General features: G+C 40.1%; 1 protein-coding gene across 6 annotated transcripts in view; it reads left to right on the forward strand.

The window, feature by feature from the left end:
• Nucleotides 1–2049: 2049 nt before the first annotated feature.
• P2RY8 (P2Y receptor family member 8) overlaps nucleotides 2050–22561 on the forward strand; it is a 30291-nt gene continuing 9779 nt past the window's right edge. Inside the window, exons 1-2 of one of the 6 annotated variants that reach the window (XR_009727392.1) lie at nucleotides 2050–2353; nucleotides 5900–6121. The gene's annotated coding sequence lies outside the window, so the exon portion shown is untranslated. Of the gene's footprint in view, nucleotides 2354–3928; nucleotides 4100–5899; nucleotides 6122–22561 lie in introns of those variants that run through there. The other 5 variants (XM_061366542.1, XM_061366543.1, XM_061366546.1 and 2 more) reach the window with 5 other exon arrangements.

The raw sequence follows: 22561 nt of genomic DNA on the forward strand, positions 1-22561 counted from the left end.
TTCAAGGCAAGGACTAGAGTCTTTGTCCTGCAACCACATTTAATGTAAAACTCTGTTATGCTTCTGCATATGAAGCTATTTAATAAATAGCCCTAACATGAGGAATCACCCAAATGTTTTGGCCTCCATTACAGAAAAACAACCTGCTTACACTGAGGATCCTGTTATTTTTTGTGGTAGACTGCTAAAGGATGGACACCAAGTGAAGATAACACTCCTCAGTATCTCTCAGGAGCATGCCATAGGAGTTATTATTACTGGAAATAATCCCTAGGAAGTCAATGGAAGAACTTAACTTCAAGACAATAAGGATTTTATTTGTTGTTTTTATAAAATCTTGATTGCATAAAAGAATGATACAAGCCTATATATATATATATATAGTGAAAGGAACACTTACTTAGCTGTTAAAACTCCCAGATAAAGAACCTTGCAAAGGTTTGTTTATCTCCATTGCGAGCAAATGCCTACAGCTAGGTGAGAAAACCTCACCCCTGTCTCAGATAAACGTTAGGTCTCTCCACATTCCGAGAAGCTCTGGAGGCTGAGGTATAAGCTCTGCTGTCATTAGGTGTCTCAGGGGTGTTGTCTGGGGGAGGGTGAAGCTCCACATGGTGTCTGCCTGCCCAGAGGAGCCTGAACCCTCCCAAACACAGGTGGACGAAGCAGTGATCTCCTCATAGTGGCTGTGTGCAGTTCTGGGGAATGTGGTCCTAGCAGTAATCCAGAATACTGATCCAGGCAGCTGAGATCCTCCAGTCTGATCAGATTCAGGCTCCCCATTCCTACTTTCTGGGATAATGCCTAAGCACAAGGCTGCGAGTTGCATTATTTGATGAATCTGGACCACTCTACTGAGTGGAATCCAAGATCTGAGACACCAGGTCTTGTACATAGTAATAAGCTAAGAAGAAAGCTGTTTCTGAAACCCACCATCCATCAAGATCTGGATAATGCTGAACTCTGGTCCTTGTTACTGAAGTCACTTAATGTTGTTCATACAAAGCCTCTCCCATGGAAAAGTGTGTGGAGCACAGGCTTGCTGACACATCTTACTTTGTCAGCTCAGCTTTGCTGAGAAGAATGGACTTGATCTCTACATCTTCTAGCTTCTGTGTACTTTTGATGCACTTTATACCCAAAGCATGGATTTAGGTCCTTTAAACAGAAAACTAAACCCAAACCATCACAGCTGTGTGCTTGAGGTGTGAAACTGTTGCATGAAAGTGCACTTTGGTGACATTTTTATTCTCTCTTCCTCTACCAACATTCCAAATGCAGTCAGTAACACTTCCCTCCCCCAGAAGGTTTTAAAAATAAAACATACACATGCCTACGTGAAGAGACTTCAAGGCTGTGGAAAGGACACATGTACACCTATGTCCAGGGCTTCTTTTCTAAACCATAAAAACAGGAGAAGGGTACAAAACACAGATCTGTCTTCATTGTTACAGTCTCCATCATTGGAAGTGTTTAATTTCTCATCCTGATGGTTTGATGGATGGAATCCACTTTGGGGTGTCATTTTCCCTGCATCTGCGTGCAGAGAGCCTGGATGTCACTTTGGGTTCAGTGTGAAGGTGCCTGCTCCCCAAAGGCAGCCTGTACTCTTGTGTGAAACTGGCCTTTACTAGTTTCCAGGCTAATGGTTTTAAATAGTGCTTAGGTTCAGAAATGCCTTTCAATCAAACATATATGTTCAGCAAAGGGGAATGGATTTTTGAGGGTAGAAAGGTCTTTATGCACCCAGGACCTAACTACTGATGTTTAACCATGCCTGTCTTTCCCCTAGAGACCCCCTATGCATAACAGCATCAGTGTATGCACTGTACATCCAATGCCTGTTCAGACTGCAATGGATGCTGCTCCTTTAAATAAGTTTGTTGTTATTTTTCTTGCTCTGTTGGGCACCGCAACACTGAAGTCATGTTGAGAATATTGCTCTAAGCCTCTTCTAAAAATGAGAGATAGGAGCCCAAGCCTTACTGAGTCATTTCTGCACTTCATCTCATAAGCTTTACTCAACAGTAAAATGTACTTCATCACAGTTATGCTGAAGACACTGCAAATTCTCTCTTCCATGGAGGTGATCAGAATCACATCCTCTGGCCACCTGCATATGAAACAGAAATCATGTGTAGAGCATGGCATTAGTTACCAAACTGCAGTGCAAGGGTAAGATGAATTATTTTTTTTACTGTACTTGAAAAAGAAGTGAGGAAGGAGTTAATCATTGCAAAATACGTGGTCATTTCCTGAGCCCTGTGGTTGGATGAGTACAAACTTTCAACTATTTCTAATTCTTCTCTGTCATTTAAGAGGCTTTCAAGGTGCACTGTCCATCCCAGACCAGGTAAGGAGTACAGTTTTTCACTTCTTGGTTGTTTATTCAAAATTGTTTTTCAGTGGAGTCAGATTCACCCAAGATTGATTTGCTCTCCTTCCTATTACTTGCATCTGAAGGGGGAACAAAGTTCATTGCAATCCAAGAAGTACATGTGTGTCTTTGTGCCAGATGAATGTAAGCTGTAGAAATGAAGAACTGCATGGGTTAATAATTGAGCAATATTAGCGAAGAAGTATATGATACTATTAGAATTATTACAGCAAATACTGCCATAAAAAAGAAAGAAAACTCTTACTGCCAGACATAAGGAGTTTACTCTGCACAAACCAGTATCAAAATAAGGGGTTCTCAGGTGTACAATTTGCTTTAGTAAGGAGAGTAATAAAAATGATAGTGTGTCTTCAGTGTTACCGTCAACACTGAAATAATATTTTGAAACACTATAAAAATATTATTTTTAAAAGGAGGAAGAATGAGCTTCTACATATTTGGGGAGGAGAAAAAATAAAAGGAAAAAAAACCCCACCTGATAATTTTGGACCAGTTTTATTTGTAAATCTGAACCTGATATCTATCTTTAGCTATTGCAGAGTCACGCATTATAGTCATCCTGAGACTGCTCCCCAGGTTTGCAGCAACCAAACATACTCAGAAGTGACTGTGGAACCGTATCATAGAACGATATAATTTCATCGGGGTCTTTTGATGCATAAAAACTGAACTTAGGCACCAGAAAGAAGTCTCGTAACACAGTGCACTCTTGCATACTGCATTTGTTGTCTCAATAGATGGAGAGAGAGATTATTTGTGTGAAGGTTTCTTTAACAGTTCAGAAACAAGCATAAAATAGCCATCTGTAGGGCAACTCCTGTAATAATGTGCAGTCATCAGGTTGCCCTACAGAAAGTGAAATTGTATGTGCCGTGAAGATCCCTGTGTGAAGTCATATATTGGAGATTCAGGGTTTTAGCATTTGGGGTTTTTTAAGTCTTTGCTTGTAATCAGTTTTGATGTTTGGACATTGGCTCCTTGGCTGTGCTCACTGTTTGGTATAAACACTCTGGATTTTATACATAGTGGTCGGGAGAATCTAGCTAAGGTTTTCATAAGCATTTGTTTGATTCAGACACATCAGTCTTACCAAGGTTTGGACTTCATTCCTAAGTCACCTCCACCTTACCTGTGAGATTGCTACTACGGTAGCACTTGAACCTTTGAAATGAATTTGACCCTTGAAAGACTCTATGAGCCACAGAAGTTTTTTCATTGTCATCTACAGATGAGGAACTGGGATGAATCCCAGTTTATGCGAACCTTGTGCTCCAGTTTTCGCAGCTCCCCAGGGAAGGCAATCTGATCAAGTCCCAGGTCTTCCCTTGCAAAGAGCTATATGTCAGTTTAGATGCAGCCAGAGAGCATGTCATCATCCTGCTAAGGAAGAAGACATGGCATGGGTAGATGCATTTGAATCAGCCTTAGTCTTCTCAGTTTGAGTGTCAGTACTAAACAACCTGTTGTTCCTTAGAGCTCTGTATGGCCTTATCTGCTAAATACTTGCAGCCTATGCTATAGCTCCCTGGATGAAAAGTTAGCTGCAGTGTGTCTACTCATCCTGCAGTCACATTTCCCAGTTACTGCACAGGTACAGCCCAAGAAAAAGTACTCAGCAGCTTTGTGGGGGAAGAGCAAACTGAACCCAGGCCTCCCCTGTCACCAACCAGCAGCTTAACCACTGCTTCTGCATCCCTTGAGGTACATTTATTGAAACCGAGTTTTTACCTTCTGACTGTCAGGGTGGGTTTGGGTTCAACTTTTTGGCTCAACTCTGCCTCTGCAGACGATTTTGCTCTTTCTGACAACTGTAAGTGCAGAAAGGGTCAGGTTAGGTGATTTCAAATGTCTGCTCACAGTGCTCTCTTTCAGCATGAATATCATTGTCTGGTGTGGGAATAGGGTGTACTCCTCAGCTGTCCATCAGAGGGGGGCATATGCTATATGTAGCGGTATAACAGGATGGAAAAGAAACAAACCCTGGAAAAGCCAGTCCTTGTTCAGTAAATGTGGTCTCTCCCAGTAGCTGCTGTGTTCTGGTCAAGTGGCTAGAAGGGAGAATCTCAGCAGCCTACAACCCAGCCTCAAGAAGCTATCCTGTGTTGGGCTCCCTCTGTCCTGCTCAAAAGTGGAGAGACACCAAGACTGTTTCTCAGTGTGCTTAGAAGATGTGGTGGTGCTTTGCACACATATTGCCACCTAACTAATTTGCTATTAACTTCATTTGATATTTGCATAGTTTCCAGATAAAAAGTAGTTTCGAAGCAGAAGTCCAGGGGGGTTCAACACTGACAACTAATGTTTGCAAAACCTCCAAATGGACAGAAGGATGTTTTTAATATCAGGCATACTTTCTGACAGTGTTCCTATGTTTTTCACAGAGTGTAAAAGGAGATTCTTATTTGAAAAATGACTTCATAGAAACAGGAATGTTTGACCCTTGACTACTGCCTTAAAAGTTCGTGGATGAAATGAGATCATTTTATAAGTAAATGTCTTTGGAACTGTTGTTTGGACTTGTTTACTCTTACTGCCAGCTCTTGAATGGGAAGGTCAAGTTGGTGTTCCTCCTGGGCTTACTATTTATATGCCGGAAACCTGTGAGGGTCTCTTAGCCTGAGAATTAGGGTTGTTATTTTAAAATAGGTTTAAAATGGGTAATATAATCTATTTTTTGTCTAATTTTACACCCTAATCAATGAGAAATATTCCACATGGTTCATTTTCTACATCCTTGAATCTAGTAATGTCAGTTTGATCTGGTCTCTTTTCACACATTTTTGATTGGAAGCCTTCTGTCCTTACTGAAATTTTCCATTGGCAGTCTTACATTTCAGTGTTGTTGAATATTTAAATAAAGCCAAATACTCAGACAGAGGAAGACAGAGAGAAATCAGTATGTGCTTCATGCAACAGCTCAGGTTTTTAAATGCTGTATTTAACTCTCATTGATATCGTCACATTGATATCTCATTGATATTGCACAGACTGATGAGAGCCCAAGAGTCAATCAGGCTAGGGCAAGGCATCTATAAGCTTGTCCATCAAGAGCTGCACATTTCTGTTACATTTTCACACTACCGCATGAGGAATTCAGGTTCAGCAGCTGATGAACTGAAAACAATTTTGCGCTCGCATTCTCGCTCTCTGAACTGCTCATTAAGTCTTGAAATAACAACAGAAATTGCACACTCGTATGGTCATGATGAAGCAGCTATCAGATACACTGCACCTGATTCAGATCTGCTAAAGCAAGAAGGGAATATATCAAGTCACCAAAAAGTATGTGCTCTTTTCCATTGTCTTTATCTTCAGATGTGGATATTTTGCATCTTTAGTGATCCTGCACAGATACGTTTTAAAGATAGTGAACTGTGTTTTAAAGCCATGAAAGGCAATGTTATCAGTTCTTGTCACTGTTCAGCATTATCTTTAGATGTGTTCCTTTTATTTTGGTAACAACTGACTCTTAAAAGGTTTTTTCTTTGGTCCTTTCTGCAGCTCTACTCATAGAGGAAATCTGATCTGTTGCAGCACGGAAACATCAGTGGTGACCACATCGAGACAAATTCCTTAGGGAGCAGCCTGTAAGTCTGATCAACACTTAAGATGAAAAGTTTTGCATTTTCTGTGGCAGGATGTTACACGCAGAGTTTAGCTGTATGAGGGAACTGCTGAGGCAAAAAGGGAATATTCAGGAACACAAGCCTCTGCTTTGAGTAGGTGAGCAAGCACAAAGGAATAATCTTGTAAAGACTTTTCCTTTCTCCCCCTCACCCCTCAACTTCTCAAAAATATGATCAGTATTTGAGATTCTCTAAATCATGCTCAACTAAAATTTTATTCTCTCAGGACCCTGGGTACACTGAGTAGACCCCACTTACCGGCTACAATGGCTCAGCAGGCTGAGAATAAGCCTTCATTGCTTGTGTTACTTCCTCCTGTGACAGCCAAGCAGTGCAGAGATCAAACAGAAATCTTCCTGGAACACAGAGGGATGGTGGGAAGTAGGATAGGAAACTGGATAGGCAGGAACACAAATAGTGAGGGAAATTTAAAAAAAATTAGAGAAGAGGAAAACTGGTAGCATGAAATCGAGGTAGACGAGGACTGAGAGCGGTGTCAGGACAGCGGTTAGCAGGAGAAAGGCAGACTTTGTTTTTTACATGCTACAGATAATGTAAGTGGGTTTGTAGAGGACAGCAAGGCATGATCCTTTTGGCTTTTTTCCTCAAATACTTTTGTGAAAAACCTGCAATATCCAGGTCTCTGTAACCTAAAAATAAATCTTCAAAACAAAGTGAGTTTGTCTGCACCCTCTAGTGGTCTAGAAAGAAAATATGGTCTTGTCCAACAGTAATTTTGCACTACATCCATTTGTTGAGACCAATCACACCTTGTTGGGTTTTTTTAGCTTATTTGACATAACTGTAATAACTGTTCTCAGCCTCTTAAACGTGATGGGTACATCCAAGTTCCTTTTTGGGACTGGTTTTTGGTTTATGATAACTCTTAAACTACACAAGATGGTTGTGTGGGGCACGGAGTTGTTTGAGGGAGCATTAGTTAGTGTAAAACAAAACTGTGACAGAAATGTAACAGCTCGAGGAATTGAATTTCATGGCCTGAGCCCAGCTTCTGACAACATTTGATTTACTAATGTTGACATACTCTTTATGTAGTAACATTTCCCCTGTGCATGCAGCACAGCCCTCGGTCTCCTAAGCGTATATAGTACAGGAGAATACTTCAGCACAAAAAAATCAACCAACAGCCCATTCAGAGGGAGGCCTTTTCCTGTCTCCTTGATCAGCTCTCATCTACTTGCTGTTGGAGAACATATGCTGACTGAGATGTAGAACTACAGGAAAAGGCAAAGTAGACTTTGAAATGAGATTCTGGCATTGATTCTGTCTGAAGGTCTTGTGTGATGCTGAGAAAAGGGCACCTCCATAAGAAAAGGATGCACGAGAAATACAAGAAATGGAGCTGGCATGAAACTTCAGAGTTTCGGTTTCAACTCGGGACAATTCTCCTGCAGCCTCTGACTACTGGGCAATTATGCCCTAGTAATTGCTTGTCATAACATAAGGTAGCAGCACTTAAGTTAGCAGTACTTAAGATACTCAAGGACAAGTATAAGCAGATATCCCTTGCAATTATAGAGCAATTGGATTTTGTCAGTTGAGACTGAGAGAGCTGTCCTAGCGCTGGTAAGGAGCATGCTTAAAGCACATCAATAAGATTATGATTCTTCTTTAGAAATACAAGTACTTTCTTTCAAAGGGTATGAAATATTGCAACTCCTCCTCTAGAGTACTTTCCGGGGAGGAAGAACATGTACATTCAACACTCTCTTTGGAAATAATTTAAAGCCTTATCCACCTTCTTCCTTGCTAGCCAGATAATATGCTAGTACCACAATCTGGGCTGATTTGCACCTGACCAGTTGAAGAGCAAGCAATGGTCATTGGGCAAAAGGAAAGCAGATGGCTGAAATACTGTTCAGACAGAAGGCAAAAGGCCTCATCTTTAGTCTTGTCCTTAAGGACACTATTTCACGTTAAATAGTCACTGAATAACCCCGAAGTCCAATCTAAAGAGTAGATACCAAAGCCATGTTCACTACCTTACAGCTGGTGACTGCCCTGTCAAAAGGCTGGAGATTCTCTTGCCCTCCTGCATGGCATTTTCATCTTTCCCTGAGTTATTATATCAACAAGTTTTTTATTACGCATCTTTGATGCGAAACATGGGCAGTACCTAGCAGTTTTGTGGTTAAAACAATCTCCTGCACAGATAATAAGGTCCATGGTCAGACTAGGAGGACAACTTGAGGCACCTATTTCCTGACTTTAACCACTACTACTTAGGGAAGGGAAATGTTTATCTTCTATCAACCATCTTAAAATATTGTAGTAAACTATATTCAGTCCCCAGAACAAAAGGCAACAGGGAATTTTCATAAAAGGAACCTTCAACAAGAAGAGGTTCCAGGCTCAGGTCTCCCAGTAGTTTTCCTGCAAGGATGTTCTGTGAGACTCACTAAGATTTCTTTTCCCCAAGTCTTCATGTTTCCAAGGCTCATCCACAGTCTCCTCCAGATGACCTATGTATGTGGCATGTGAAGAGTGCTGGCTGCACACCGTTCCTCATCATTGACTATTTCAGATCACATTAGGAGTCACCTAAGTCCTTACCAATGCCTTAAACTTTCCACCCATGTGATGCTCATATTACAGAGCCTGAAATTCTGTTTCAGATCTGCCTTCAAAGGGGTTAAGCTTTCAGAAACAGGCAACAACTCTGAGTTCCTCATTTTCAAATGCTCATTAAAAAACACCTGGGTCTGACTTGCAGAAGTATTGGCTACGTACAGATCCAGATATAGTCAATGGAAATGTGGCTTTGAAGCAGTAAAATTCTATGTAATACCACATGTTGTTAGAAATCAGGTCCTATGCAACTCAAGGTCTCAACTCCTTACTTTCCTGTTTGTAACATGGAGTTAAATAATCTTCATATTAGAGGAAGGCTGCAAAGAAGAAATTTGTGGGTTTTTTTTTAAGGACTTTCATGCCACAACACTGGATGCCACAAAAATGCCTACAAATAAATTATTTATTTGGTATTGAGGACAAGAGTTTGAACAGTGCATTGTATGTAGGGCATAGTGCACTTCAGACATTGAACAGTAAAAAGAAAAAAGTCTAGCTATTTCTGATGGGGTATTTTGCCTTTGGAAAAATTGCTGGGAGGGTATTGGTTTCAACACAGGTCAAATGGAAATGAGCAGGCTTAAACTTGTCCATTTTCCAGCCAGCTGACTTGTAGGCTTCTTGGCAGTTGACTTTCAGCTTTTCACTAGTAGGATGATTAAACTGCAAAGCAACCAGGGGAACCCGCTGGTGAAATTCTGGTTCACAGGCTCTTCTGCTGTTCGTTTCTCCACACTGCTAGAGCAGTAACCCTCCTGAGGTACATGAGCAGTGTATTTTGACAGGGAGGGAAAAGACATTTTCGTAAGGGACACCTTCCCCTCCCCTCACTCCCAGGGCTCTGCAAAGCTGATGATCTGTTACACAGTGCTTAAGTAACCAGCAAACTAATCAGAGATGTTATGGTCATTAGAAATGCATAGTTAGTGAAAAAGTTTGCAGCTTATCCATGACTGCAGATAACAGAAGCTGGCTGCTAGTACAAGAATATGATGCTGACTTAAGCAGAAGCAAGATCAAGCCCTGAAGTTCGACTAATCTGCCTTGTACATTTTATTCATCTCCTTATCAGCCCAATTCATAACCTAAATTTGTACATGCTTGTCAAAGAAAATATCTGGAACCCACTTTTTCACTCAAAGATGTGCCTTCTAATTCACACATTTCTCCCATGGGGCATAAAAATATTAACACCTCTAAGAGGGTAAAGAATAAGGTTTCCTGCTAGGTGTCTGGCTTTCATGATCTGAGCAGTTCTCTGGTGTGCAGAGATGTAAATCTGGCCTTGGTGGATAAAACAGTCTCAAATTCATCACTGAGATGTTTTCATGATGTTAAATGTTTAAGATTTAAAATAATATATACTTGCAATATACTTTTATTCAGTTTTTTAAATAAAATTTTTCCATCAACACTTAAACTATACAAGTTATACTAGTCCAATAATTTTGCTCGACTCACATGACTATTCTTGCTCATGTTTGTGGTGTATCTTACATGAGCGCATGATTAATCCCACATGAGAGAGGCAGAGATCATAACTGATCTGGATATCAATAACAGAGATGGTTGGTCTATCTTCGACTTGAAAATGCTTACACTGAGTGGGGTGGGTTCCCAGCACCTCCCAGTTTTTGCTGCTGCAGTACTGCAAAAACTAACATTGAAGTTTCTCACAGCAGTGTCTGGTGATCACTTTTTATACAGGGAACACCAGCATGTGGATAGGTTATTCCTATGCCAGTCAGCAGGAGGAGAGCAAAGAGAAACAAATTGTACTGCAGAAATACCGGCTCCTTTAATTGTGCCTGCTTTTCTGGCTGCTCTGACTTGTCTCTGGGACTAGTGTAGTCATGAGTGTAGAAGGAAAAATAGGTGGTCAGAAGCATCTTTGCTTACTTCTAAAGAATGTGGGGGAACCTGGGATTTGACTGTTTCATGTTTGAAATAAAAAAAAAACATTGTGTTGCAGCTTGCCATTACCAACAATTTGATGGTTCCGACCAACGTGCTATAGCTGCAAATGCTCCTCTACCCCTGCCTGCTTCAGCAAGGAAAAAAGTTCTCACTTCCGTATATCATCAGCTTAAACCTTTTAGGTAAATCTGAAAGAAAGAAAGAAATGAATAAGTAAGGGTTTGTTCAGAAAGAATTGACCAAAATATTCACTAGAAAAAAAAGTCATGCTTCTGTTTCAAAGATATTTTTGTGTCCAGCTGTGAGCCCGAGAGACAAATGCTAAATGTTCTTGCTTCCTGTCGCCTTCAAGGGAAGATGTATTCACTGGGTCTTGGCCCATTCATAAACTGGATCTGTCATGTGCTGAGTCAACCAGGATTTGGTGTAGAATTTGCAGACCAGTTTTTGTAACCCCATGAATTATTTTGCCATTTATTCTGAGCTACAATGTTATTGCTTTGATCCCAGGCTTAAAAAGGGACATGCAAAAGGCATTTTGAGCAGTTAGCATGAGACTCAAGGTGACACTCTTCCAAAAGGGAAGATAACAGCAACAATCTCTCTGCGGGTAGTAGAAAACTCTAAACTATTTATTCCTACAATTCTGTGAGTTACAGTAGATTACTATATAGTGAAGATTGTCATTATTGTCATTACACGTCTACAACCTTCTCTTGAGTTATAACGGTCATAACACAGAGAAAACTATGTGCAGTTGCAGAAATCAGGGAAATGGACTAAAAAAGATTAGGTGGAAATATAAATGTCTGAATCTCAAGCTTTCATCCAATGGGAAAATATTTTGATGCACTGCACAGAAACTTACCAAGTTTGGCTAGAATTAACCAACACCTCCACATTTATTGAGGGAGAGAGGGGAAATACAGACGTGTGAATACAGATCAAAGATGCTTTTCAAACAAAGCTGAACAGCAGCTGGGCTCAATAGTTAGGTTATGTTTACATTCTTGCTTTTAAATTAATGATAAAGTGAACAAGTGGAAGTGCCTGCTCTAGCTGACAGTCACCCAGGACTCCCACATCCCTTTCTGGATTCTCCCACATCACATTCTTACCCTGCAGATGAGGACACATGCCCACCCACAAACTCCATTTGTCAGGTAAGAAGGGGTACTGAAAACCCAGAGTCTTTCACTTTTAAGTCGAGGCAGCCTACGCTGTTTCTGGTTCACAGAAAGCATTGCCTAGTCCAGCCTCTCGGTGCATGTATCCCCAGTGGTCCACAGAGTCCTAGCCCTCACCTTCCATTTCTGCAGCCCAGTGTCATTGTGCTCTTTTATTTTCTTCTGGGAAGAAGACAAATATCCAAACCTCCCCTAAAATAGATTCAGTCTGTGCTTTCTGTGTCAACATAATGCTTCAGTGCTTTCCTTCAGAAAGGGAGACGTGCTGTAGAGACTATATTGAGGGTGCTTATTTCCTTTTTTGAGATCTGAGCCGAAGCTAAATTCTCTTGATGTGTAGTAGCCATCAAAGGCAGTGAAGATAGATAACTTGCAGTGATGCTGGTAAATAAAAATCTTACAGACTGTTAGGTGCTGTCTTATAGCTTAGTGTGCAATTGTTAAATGGGATTATATAGAAGCAGAAAATAAAGCCTGCAGCAATTAAACTACTAAATAACAGTGAAGATCAAGATGAAATGTTTTCAGTTTAACTATTTATTTTATAATAATTTTATTCACATTTATTTCACTTATGAAATAAATACTAAACCATCCTCAATCTAAATCCTTTTCCACAACCACTCACACTGATGAAACTTGGTGCCAAAACTGGCAATCTGTGTACAGAGTTGCATTTAGCCCTAAGTACAGGCAGTTGCAAATGACAGAACTTTTTTAAACACCTGCAAGACATCTGCAAGACACAGTGATTTTAGTGTTAGAGCTTCTTTTGCTATGTTAGGGCTACAAAGGTTGTACTACTGCTGAATCACTACTTCCAATGATGACAAAAGACAAGAGTACTTCCCCAGTGAAGAGACAGCCAATTCAGCATAATTTCTAAAAAGCCAGAATAGCATTCTTAGAATTACAGAGTACATAAATGCTCTTTGCAGATCAGATTTAATTTGTCTTTGTGACACTGACAGTCCAGCTGTCCTTAGTGGCAAGCCCCAAAGAAAATACTTTACTGCACTTGCTCTGTTTTATACGCTTTTGATCAAATAGACCTCAAATTAAATAGCTGGGTAGAAAAAAAATGGTGCTACTCTACACTGGAAGGCTTTGGAAACCAACCTCTCTGCTCATTATTAGAAATAGCACCTTCACTTCATGTTTCAGTCAGGGTGGGTGAGAAACCTGTGCTTGTTCTTTGGCTAAAAGTGTGCAGAGTTTCCATTTCTGAAGTTCTCATTATAGTTTCCACCAACTCTGAATGATCCTAGGAAAACCAAACAAAAAACAAAAAAACAACCAAACAAAAAACCCACCTAGTTTGGGGCTATCCTGTGTTGTTTATACACTGCTTAAAATGTTATTGTCTTCTTTCACTTCGCATGCTTAAAAGCAAATTGTTTCAACCACTACTTCCTTATTTCTCCTCCCTTCCTCTTAACTCTTTCATAGGCAATCTCTCAGATGCTCAGGCTTTTCTTGTTCATTTACAGTCTGTGAATAAGTTGATCTATGCATCTTCCCAGCCAACTGGGAGTATGAAAGCCAAGAAAATTTTCAAATAGCTTCTCATCAGGAAAGCAAGATAAGGTTGAAGAGGTGGAAACAGTTTCGTAGGATTAGGGGTTTGTCAGGCTTTTACCACAGAGAATCAATCTTCTCATTCATCTTTCTAACACTGTTTTATTTTGACAAGCCAATATCACACATTGTATCAGAAGTATAAGGATTGCTTGCTATCTGCCATCACACAGCACTAAACTGACCTGTTCAACTACTACCTTCCCCAAACCCTGTCCTTCACAGTGATGCATCCACGTGCCCACTGATATGAGTTAGTTATACCAGCACTGACAGGATGTCTCAAGAGACAGCTGATGTCTTGGGCTGGGGCAAGGAGATATGTGTAAACTATTCCATGTATGTCCCATGAGCGTTAGTCTCCACCCTGAGGCCAACCTGCCCCATGTTGTAACTTCATGAGCTCAGCTTTCATTTTTACTAAATCCATTTCTCTGGCCTAAAAGTGGGGAAACAGCTTCCTAGGTATCTCCCTAATTGCCCCTCTTAGCAGGTAAATGTAATAGTGTAAGCATAGGATATCTGTTCTCAAGGAGTTTGTCAGTCATTTGAGAATCAGAAAAACCTTTTTTACCTTGCAGTTTGTGGAGGTATTTTCACTTTAGGATATTATTTCATTAATATAGTTTGGACAGAAAAAAAACACTACCTGTAAAGAAAGAAATTTCTATTTTGATAATTGATTTGGGAAGTTTCATTATTTGGGTATCATGATTTAATGTATAAGGTAGTGGTCAATTTAAAAAGAAAAATAGCTGAACACAGTTTTGACCAATATGGTCGCTTGAATATAGGTTCAACTGGAGAATCAAAAAGATAGCACAGAACCTCACTCATTCAAGAGCTTTCTTTCAACTTTTGAATTATTTCATCAAGTTTACTGCATTGTTTCAAGAAGTCATTGAAAGTTTTGCCAAGATTATAGCATAAGAGACCTTGATGCTTTGTCTGGAAAAAACATAGTTATAAACCATGAGAACTAGTCCACTGATACCAGTAAACTAATGTTAATTAATTAGATGAATACTGTCTACAAAACTGGATACAGAACATATCTAAATTCTTTGGGCATTCTAGAAAAGAATGCAAAATCTAAGTAAATGGGTAGCGTAGTACAGCAAGTTTTCATCTTGGAGTAAGCATGCAAGTATGGTTTTTCAGGGAGCTTTGTCAGTTTGCAGGTTCTGTGCCTGCAATTTCAAAAGCCACTTGTTATCCTTCTAACAGCTGGAGCATTTACAAAGTGAAATATTATTATTTCTTAAGCCAGCAGCAGCAGGGAACAGAGCAGTGCAAATATATCAGTACTGTAAAAAAAAAAAAAAAAAAAGAAAATTAAATCAGACTAGGAAAGTGAGTTTTTAAAAGGCATTGAGCAAGTGAAGGAGACCACTGGAACTGAAGATTATCTGATTATCATCCTCAAGGATACACCTACAGTCTTGTCAAATCTTAGAAGAGTCCTGCTTCTTAATCATCTACCTCTTGTTACTGCAAGGAGGCTCTTTCTCAAAAAAGATACAGAGAAGTTGATAACATTTTAATGTCCTTATTGCCATGGCTTTGTGTAGGAATGACAATGAGTAAGCTTGTTGTGGGTATTGTCATCAGCCCAATTCATCCCAGTACTCTGGAAGTGCTCTTGGCGTGCCAGAGCCATCCTTTTACACAGGCATATTCAGTAAGTTGAATCCTTATGCTAATCTAGGAAGTTACAGTGTTTTGGTTACCGTGCCATTGCAGAGAGGTCACTGACATACTGATTTTCTGGTCGAAAGTATTGTTGCTACCTTTTCATTGGCAGTTCAGGCAGCGGGAGACAAGCTTGCTTTTGCTTTTGCAGAAAGGTGCTTGGAAAACAGTCAGAAACGCTACTGCTAAGGACTGATTCCTCAAAAATATTTGGATGCCTAATTACTTTGAGGACTTAGGCCAAAATGAGCTTCTTTACTAAATATTGTTTTGCTGTAGGTGGATAAAGAAACAAAACAAAACAAAACAAAAAAAAAGCAGTAGCTACAAGGCAAACAAAACCCAGACATTTAATAAAATGTAAACTAGGTAGTTCACTCTTTGCTTTGGTCAGATTATGAATTTCAGCAGACCAAGTAAGAACAAAGCAAGACTGAAGTATACCATATTATTCCCGAAGACTTAATTAGTATTTCATCTATAACTAAAAACAAATGGCAGTGTCAAGGAGTTGTCATGTGATGTGATCTAAAAATAGAAGACCAGTATAAACACATGCTCAGCCTAAACAGCAGTCTTGTGATTACTGTGACCATTTAAAAATATGTCCTGTTGTCATTTTATAACCTTTAAAAAGAAAGGGTAGGTTTTAGGTGATAAATTGTTAGGTGCTTTTTCTTTCTACTAGTCTTGGTAAATAAAGGACAGATTCCTTTTATATTAAAGAAACAGGTAAGCAGAACTAAGTAACAAGCCTCATTTTTTTGTGTAGGGTAGTTTATAACATGATAGAACAAAATGCTCTAAAACTACCAGTCTATGCAGTGCAAATACAAGAGACTTTTATGTCTAGTTTATGTTACGTCTTAGAGGTAACATCTATAGAGATGGTGTGGGAGTGGTGGGAGGTCTGAACTGAGGAAACCACTTTTGAAATTTGTTGTGTGTGTGTATAATGTTTTTTAAAGAGTTTCAGAGAATTGAAAGAGGAACCTGCACTGAGCAACTAGTCCTAACTTGTGCAAAACTTTCCCTACATCGTGTGGTATCTTTTATCTCTGCACCCTTATCTTTGGCATCTGAGATGTTAGAGCACTATGGCTTTGCTTACATGCATGGCTGGCTGGCTGGTGTTAGAAGGGGGTGTGAGAATTTATTTTGCCTTTTTAGGCTGGTTTATGGTAAGATAACACACAACCCTTTTCCTCAAGAAAATGGCTTTATTTTACAACTTAAAACTCTGTTTTCCTTTTCTTCCTCTCTCTCTCTGTATCTGTGTATGACAGTATGGCAGAGCAAGAAACAGAGAAACACACACAGAAAAAGAAAGGACACTAAAGGTGCTCTCCTGGAATTTACATTACCTTTATATTTTTATTAAATATTTGCAGGGATTTTAAAATTAAGAAGACTTGGGCCTGTTTCCATCAAATCCCTGAGTGAGTTTCAAAAGAGTGGCTTTTTCCATAATTTGCTTGCCAAACCGCACTAACCCTCCAAGGTCTGTAATGCTAAGTGACTATCACAGGCATCGGTGGCTCCATCTCAGACATGTTGACGGGCATCTCCACTGATGCCACACTGCAAGGCAGGCTGGCCACCAAGTGCACCTGCATAAACTATGCCCCAGCTCCAGCTGATCTGAGCAGGGCTGAGGAGACCATAGGTTTGGCAGTTATGTGGGAAAACCCTCAGACAGCCTTAGGCCCCTGAACTTCCCATGAGCTAGGTCCCAAAACACAGCTGGGAACTAAGTAGTAGCAAAGATTAAATGACCTCTGCTGTTCTCAGAAAGAGAATTGAGAAAACAGTTGGCACTGATCTTCCTCCAAAGCAAGGAAGGGGTGTCACTGTGTTTTCAAAAGCACCATCCTGTCTCTACTCCCTGGAAGCTGAGGGCACCCTTGGGGTGTCACAAGAGAAGCTGGCTGCTATGGGGCCTGTGATCATGTTTCAGCCACTGCCAAAGCATCAGATAGCTGCTACTGAAGGATTTCCCAGCAGCAATTCTTCTTCAAGATCTATGGCACTACAAGAGAGTGAAAAAGGGAACCAAAACCTTTTGACAAGGTCTCATGAGTGCCCAGGTTTCCAGCTTGCTGACTTTGATAAAATCTCATTTCTCATCGGATATTTCCATGTATTCTGCATTTCTTTGGGGCCAACAAATTGTAATTTTACATTATCATGATGCTAATAGATTAATCAGCTCCAGGGGAGATTTTTGGTCACTGGAACATGCTTCTCTGCACCATTAGCTTTGCAAGAATGCTCTCTGGTGCAGATTTCGTTAGTGCTAGCTGACTTCTCCCCACCAGTTCCCAAGCAGCCAGGACCATGGCAAGAAGCCAAAGCTGTGTGCCATCACCCTGCTAAAGAAGCCAGATAGCATGAGCAGAGGCTGCCTCTGGCCAGCCAGCCTCTGCAGCAAAGAACTGCTGCAAACACATGTGGTTTATAAGTACCAAACAACAGTAGGAGTACCAAAGGTGTTCTCTACTTCAGTCAGAGCAGGAGCTCTTCTGGAGACAGGAGAATGTGTTTCTAAGAAGAGAAGGGATTCCTCAGTGGTAACAGAATTTCTTTTGGTATTTCTCCAAGACTTAATTCTGTATCTGTGTAGCAAAAGGCCAGGTTCATCAGTACACTTCCCTCCCCGCTGGGCTTTGTCAATATCCAGTACAGCTTGTGTCAATGGCCAAAGCAATGGCTGAGACAACCTGATAGGTATCTTCCAGCTGAGCACTTTAAGGATCCAGAAAATTAAGCAAAGGAGAAGTACTGTCTCCTTAGACTTTCAATGAAATTCAGGTAGGGTCAAACATCACACACAGATACATAATATTATTTTTATAATTAAGCAGCTGAAGTCATAGAAAATTATCTGAGATAGGCCACAGCCCAAAGCTCTCGGGTGTCCTCATGGGGGCGTGGGAGACCCCAGGTTAGTGCTCCTGCTGCTGGGGAGGTTCAGGATGAGAGAAGCTTGCTCCTCTTCAGTCTGTGAGAGGCTCCCCTCTGAACTTTGTATGCGTGGCTTACATGAGGAGTCACACTTGTGGTGCCTGAACATACGCATCACTCCATGGCACATTTGGTCAGCTTGTTTAGGGATACTTGAAGGGTTTTGTCTTGAATTGTTTGCTTTCACAGCTGTTTTTCTATCCCAAGCACATTGCTGCCATATTTACCATCCTCGTTACGTGATTGATGACATGGTCCTGCAGTTACAACCTTCAGCCCATGGAAAGTCTGTCTCATTTGTTGATGTAGCTGAATTGTTTACTGGATGTGACACGAAGCTTCCTGTAATGCAATAATACCGATCCTTCACTGACACAGCCTATTTCGGCAGGGCTGTATCAGTGTGTGCTATGGCCATTCTGTTTCCTACAGAAATTTTTACTTTCTTTCATGAGGCTTCTCAGATGCCTAAATTAGCTCAGATTCCCAGTGAAAACCAGGGCAATCAGCCTTAGCATTTTTACACCTTTTATGTATCTGCAGAGATACAAATGTCCATTGTGTTTTGGTTTTTTTTCTGGCTGTTTTATGTGATCTGCTTCATATACTTCACACATAGAAACTGTTTGTCCAGTTCCTTCCTGGACCTTATTAATACCATTTCCTGTCCTTTTTTCGTAAGAATACAGAGGATTTAATAACATTACCACCCTAAGTATGTGTCATCCTGAACTGTATGCTTTTCTGTGCCAATTGGCTTTCTCTAGTCTTTAGTTTAAAAACTATAACCTCAACTTTTAGTAACAGAAGCCTTGACCTGTTTTGGTTTAGGTAAAACCTCTTTCCCTGAATAGGTGCCATCTGCAGCAAACATTTCCTTTATTCTTAGTACACTTACATCATTTTTCTATGCAACTATCTTCAATTTACACACTGAAGCAGCAGGAATAAAGTAATATTTCAGAGCACATCATTTAGAGGTCTCTATAGCTCCTAGAAACCCAAATTTTGCCTCCAAAGAACTGTATGCTACTAACTGCTCTATTGTTATTAGTGTCTTATCAGAGCATGACTGTACCAGTCTTCAAAACTACCTTAGAGTTCTGTATCTATAAAGCCTATAATCAGCTCACCAGCCAAAGGCTAGAATTTCTGGTTTTTATCAGGTGATATTTTAATCTGTGCCACTGAAGGCCCATCTGTAGGAGCTTTTTCACCAGCTTGCTATTCCTCTGTGAGTAAATGAGTAAATGTCCATCCTCCTCAGAAAGGCAGGGACTGTTCATCTGTGGTGGGACTTCTCCATGATGTGTTTGCAAGTTTATTCAGTGTATTTATTTTCTGCCAGATTACTTGGGTTTCTGTGTTAGTAGGTTTTAGTGGCTTAGGAGGAGTTTAATTTCCTTTTCATTTTAAACTATTTGGGTGAAGGAAATAGGGTTTTTTTTGTCACTTTTAAGTGACAAATGGTAAGAATGTTGTGCTTTCTTTTCCCACACCTGAATTCTCACCACAGTCAAGTTCCTCTCTGTTGTGCAGACTTGTTTTGAGAGCTCATGCCACCCAGGGCTCCTCTTCTTGCCCTGACAAAGACATATATTTTGCTTGAGGTTAGACCCCAGTCTCAGCTAAACCTCAGCTAAACCTCAATAGTTAGATCCACAGCCAGGAAACGATTAAAGGCAAATAATTAGCTGCCACTGTCTCACTGAGTTATACCACATCTGATGTATATAGGTAACCACATTTGGAATCACCTACAGCTTGCATTTAAAATATATGGATTTGTTTTATGATAAAACCTGAAAAGTTTTAAGTTCTCCAGTATAGAGGTCAAGCTAAGTAAATTTCAAACACCTAATGCAATTTTGTGTATTTGTCCTTGTTGCTGCACTTCACAGATACAGCATAATTTTTCAGGTGGCTTAATTTGGGGTGTCACCTTAAAAGGAAATTCTTTTTACATGTTTTGGACCTAGTGAAACTCAAGCTTTAAGTTTAGTCTGAGCACTTTTTACATTAGGATTTGGAGCTCCTCTGCTGTTAAGAGGAGCTTTCCTTTCATTTAAAAGTTTATCCTACTAGAACTCCATATCCAAATAGCAGAAACTTCACTTGCAGTTATGAAAAAAGTTTAAGACAGAAGAATGTTATCAGTTTTAAGTACACTATGAAACAAAAAAAATCAGACATTATTATATATGATCATACAATATCATAACATACATAATACTGTGCACACATATGTACATGCATATATCTATGCGATGAATCATTAATACAGGCTAAAGCATCATCTGATAAAAAAGATAAATTACAGCATTTGGAGTGTTGAATTTGAGGTTTATAGGCATTTCAGTGTGTGGTACCAGTGAAAAAGAAAAGTACAGCATACATATATAAATTACATTTAATATAAGTATATAAAATCAGTATATTATAACAATAATATATCATGCATAATATTCATTATATAAATTGGATAAATAAGAATGTTTGTCTTTCCTCATGACAGTCTCCACCTCTCCCTTATTTTGCTGGTGTACCCTGTCCTGAGCCAATGCCTGCCTCAGAATCATGCTAAGGCTGCTTTCACCTCATACCAGCCTGTGCTGCTTGCATGTTGTTGCCATTTAAAATACCGTGGTGATGTTTATTTACCTTAATCATATAGGCAAGCAGACAACTCATGGCAGTGACAAAGTAGGGCATAAGGCGGTAGTATACTGGCTGTAGTATACAGAATGTTCTATGGTACAGTAATGAATACACTTTCTTACACAGTAACCTGGAGCTGTTTTGAAAAACTTTATCCCAGAGAGGTAAGCAACTTCATTTGTCTGAATGAGTGAGGACAAATACACAGAGTGGCTGATGAGACACCTTCGCTTACATAGCAAGAATGCGTTTGCTTGCCCATATGCCTGAAAACAGCAGACCACAGATATACGTAGTAGAAGAAATTGTGAGGTACAGATTTTTTTTTCAAATGGAAAGACTAGAACTGGCTATAAGTCAGAGATAAATGCCAAGGTCATAAAAAAAATAGTTAAGACACTAATTTTTAGTGTGCAGGTCAATAAATAACACCCTTCAAAGCACAGCTTTCATTTTTTTTTCTCAAGACAGCAAGATACCAGTAATGACTTTAAGAGCATCAATGATCCAGATATGTCCGGGTATTTTTCTAGCAATAAAGAAGTCAAGTAAAGCCAATAACAAGCTGTTGCAACGTTTTGTCTTTTTAAGAGCAGAGGCTGGCTCCCCCAACAAAACCAGCTGTAGAACACATTTGACTTCTGCCTGTGATTATTTCATAGGTAACATTCGTAAAATAATGTATTAGCATATAACTTGACTATAATTTGGGCAGTTATATACTTCTCAATGCAGAAAGAGTATGTTAGATAAGGACAGAAACCAGTTTTTGTCTTATTTATGGATTTAAATTACCTAAGTGCAGTGAGGGCTTGGGGTGAAATCCAAAGCCTGAATACGAGGGCACCTGCAGCTTGGTTCATGTGAAGAGCTGAACTTTGCCCTACTGCCTCAACTGCACTCTAGTACTTTCAGAAGAATGAAACAGTAGCAGATGTGGTTTCAGGGTGCTATTCCTGTTGTATTTCTTTGTATTAGTGTGATAGCTCAAGTTGTGAAGAGGTGAAGAAAGGTTTTGTTAGAAATCTTTTTCTTTTTTCCCACTTTATATTCTCCATTTCTGTCTGTTACAGTCATACTTCTAATTAGTATCAAACTGCCAAACTGAAGTCAGGAAAACGTGCTAAGTAATAATTACGATGTCTCTTTCTTTTTCCCTTGTGTGCATATATAACACTGCTTTTAAAAATAGGTCATACAGTATATCTGCTCCTGTAGTTAGCTGTTTCTGAGGTTCCTGCTACCTATGTTCTATGCCTTTGTGTACGTCTACTCAGCACTGTTCAGGCACATGTGAATTTATACTTTGCCCTGTGCCAGACACAAGCAGTGCAGCTGCAGTTATCGCTGCTCGACATAAGCTGTCAGCTTTTTCAGCAAAGCCAACTTTCAATTCTTTCAGCATGAGAATGAAGTGAGTTTGCATGAGCTTGGACAGGGTGAGCTGGCTTCTACCTACTGAGCAAAGAGCTCTGAGCTGCTGTGCACACAGCACAGATCTACCTCAGACTTCATTTGGATTTGCATGAATCCTGGACCTGCTGGACTGGTCCTGGGATAAATCAATGCTGGTCATGCCATCTGGGCTCTGTAGCAGTACTACATGTGCCCTAAGTTGCTGGGTCATTTTGAAATTCTTGTCAACCAACACCCCCAAGTCCTTTTCCTCAGGGGTGCTCTCAATCCATTCCCTGCCCAGCCTGTATTTGTGCTTGGGATTGCTCCGACCCAGGTGTAGGACCTTCCACTTGGCTTTGCTGAACTTCATGAAGCTGGCATCAGCCCACCCCTCAAGCATACCATGGTCCCTCTGAATGGCATTCCTTCCCTCCAGTATATCAACCAAACCACACAGCTTGGTGTCATCAGCAAACTTGCTGAGGGCACACTCAATCCCACTGTCCATGTCAGCAACAAAGATGTTGAACAGGATTGGTCCCAACGCCAAT

This window comes from Neopsephotus bourkii, unplaced genomic scaffold (genome assembly GCF_033783945.1).
Source record: "Neopsephotus bourkii isolate Nb327-2 ecotype Australia unplaced genomic scaffold, CSIRO-AGI_Nbou_v1 NB_1346, whole genome shotgun sequence".
NCBI lineage: Eukaryota > Metazoa > Chordata > Aves > Psittaciformes > Psittacidae > Neopsephotus > Neopsephotus bourkii.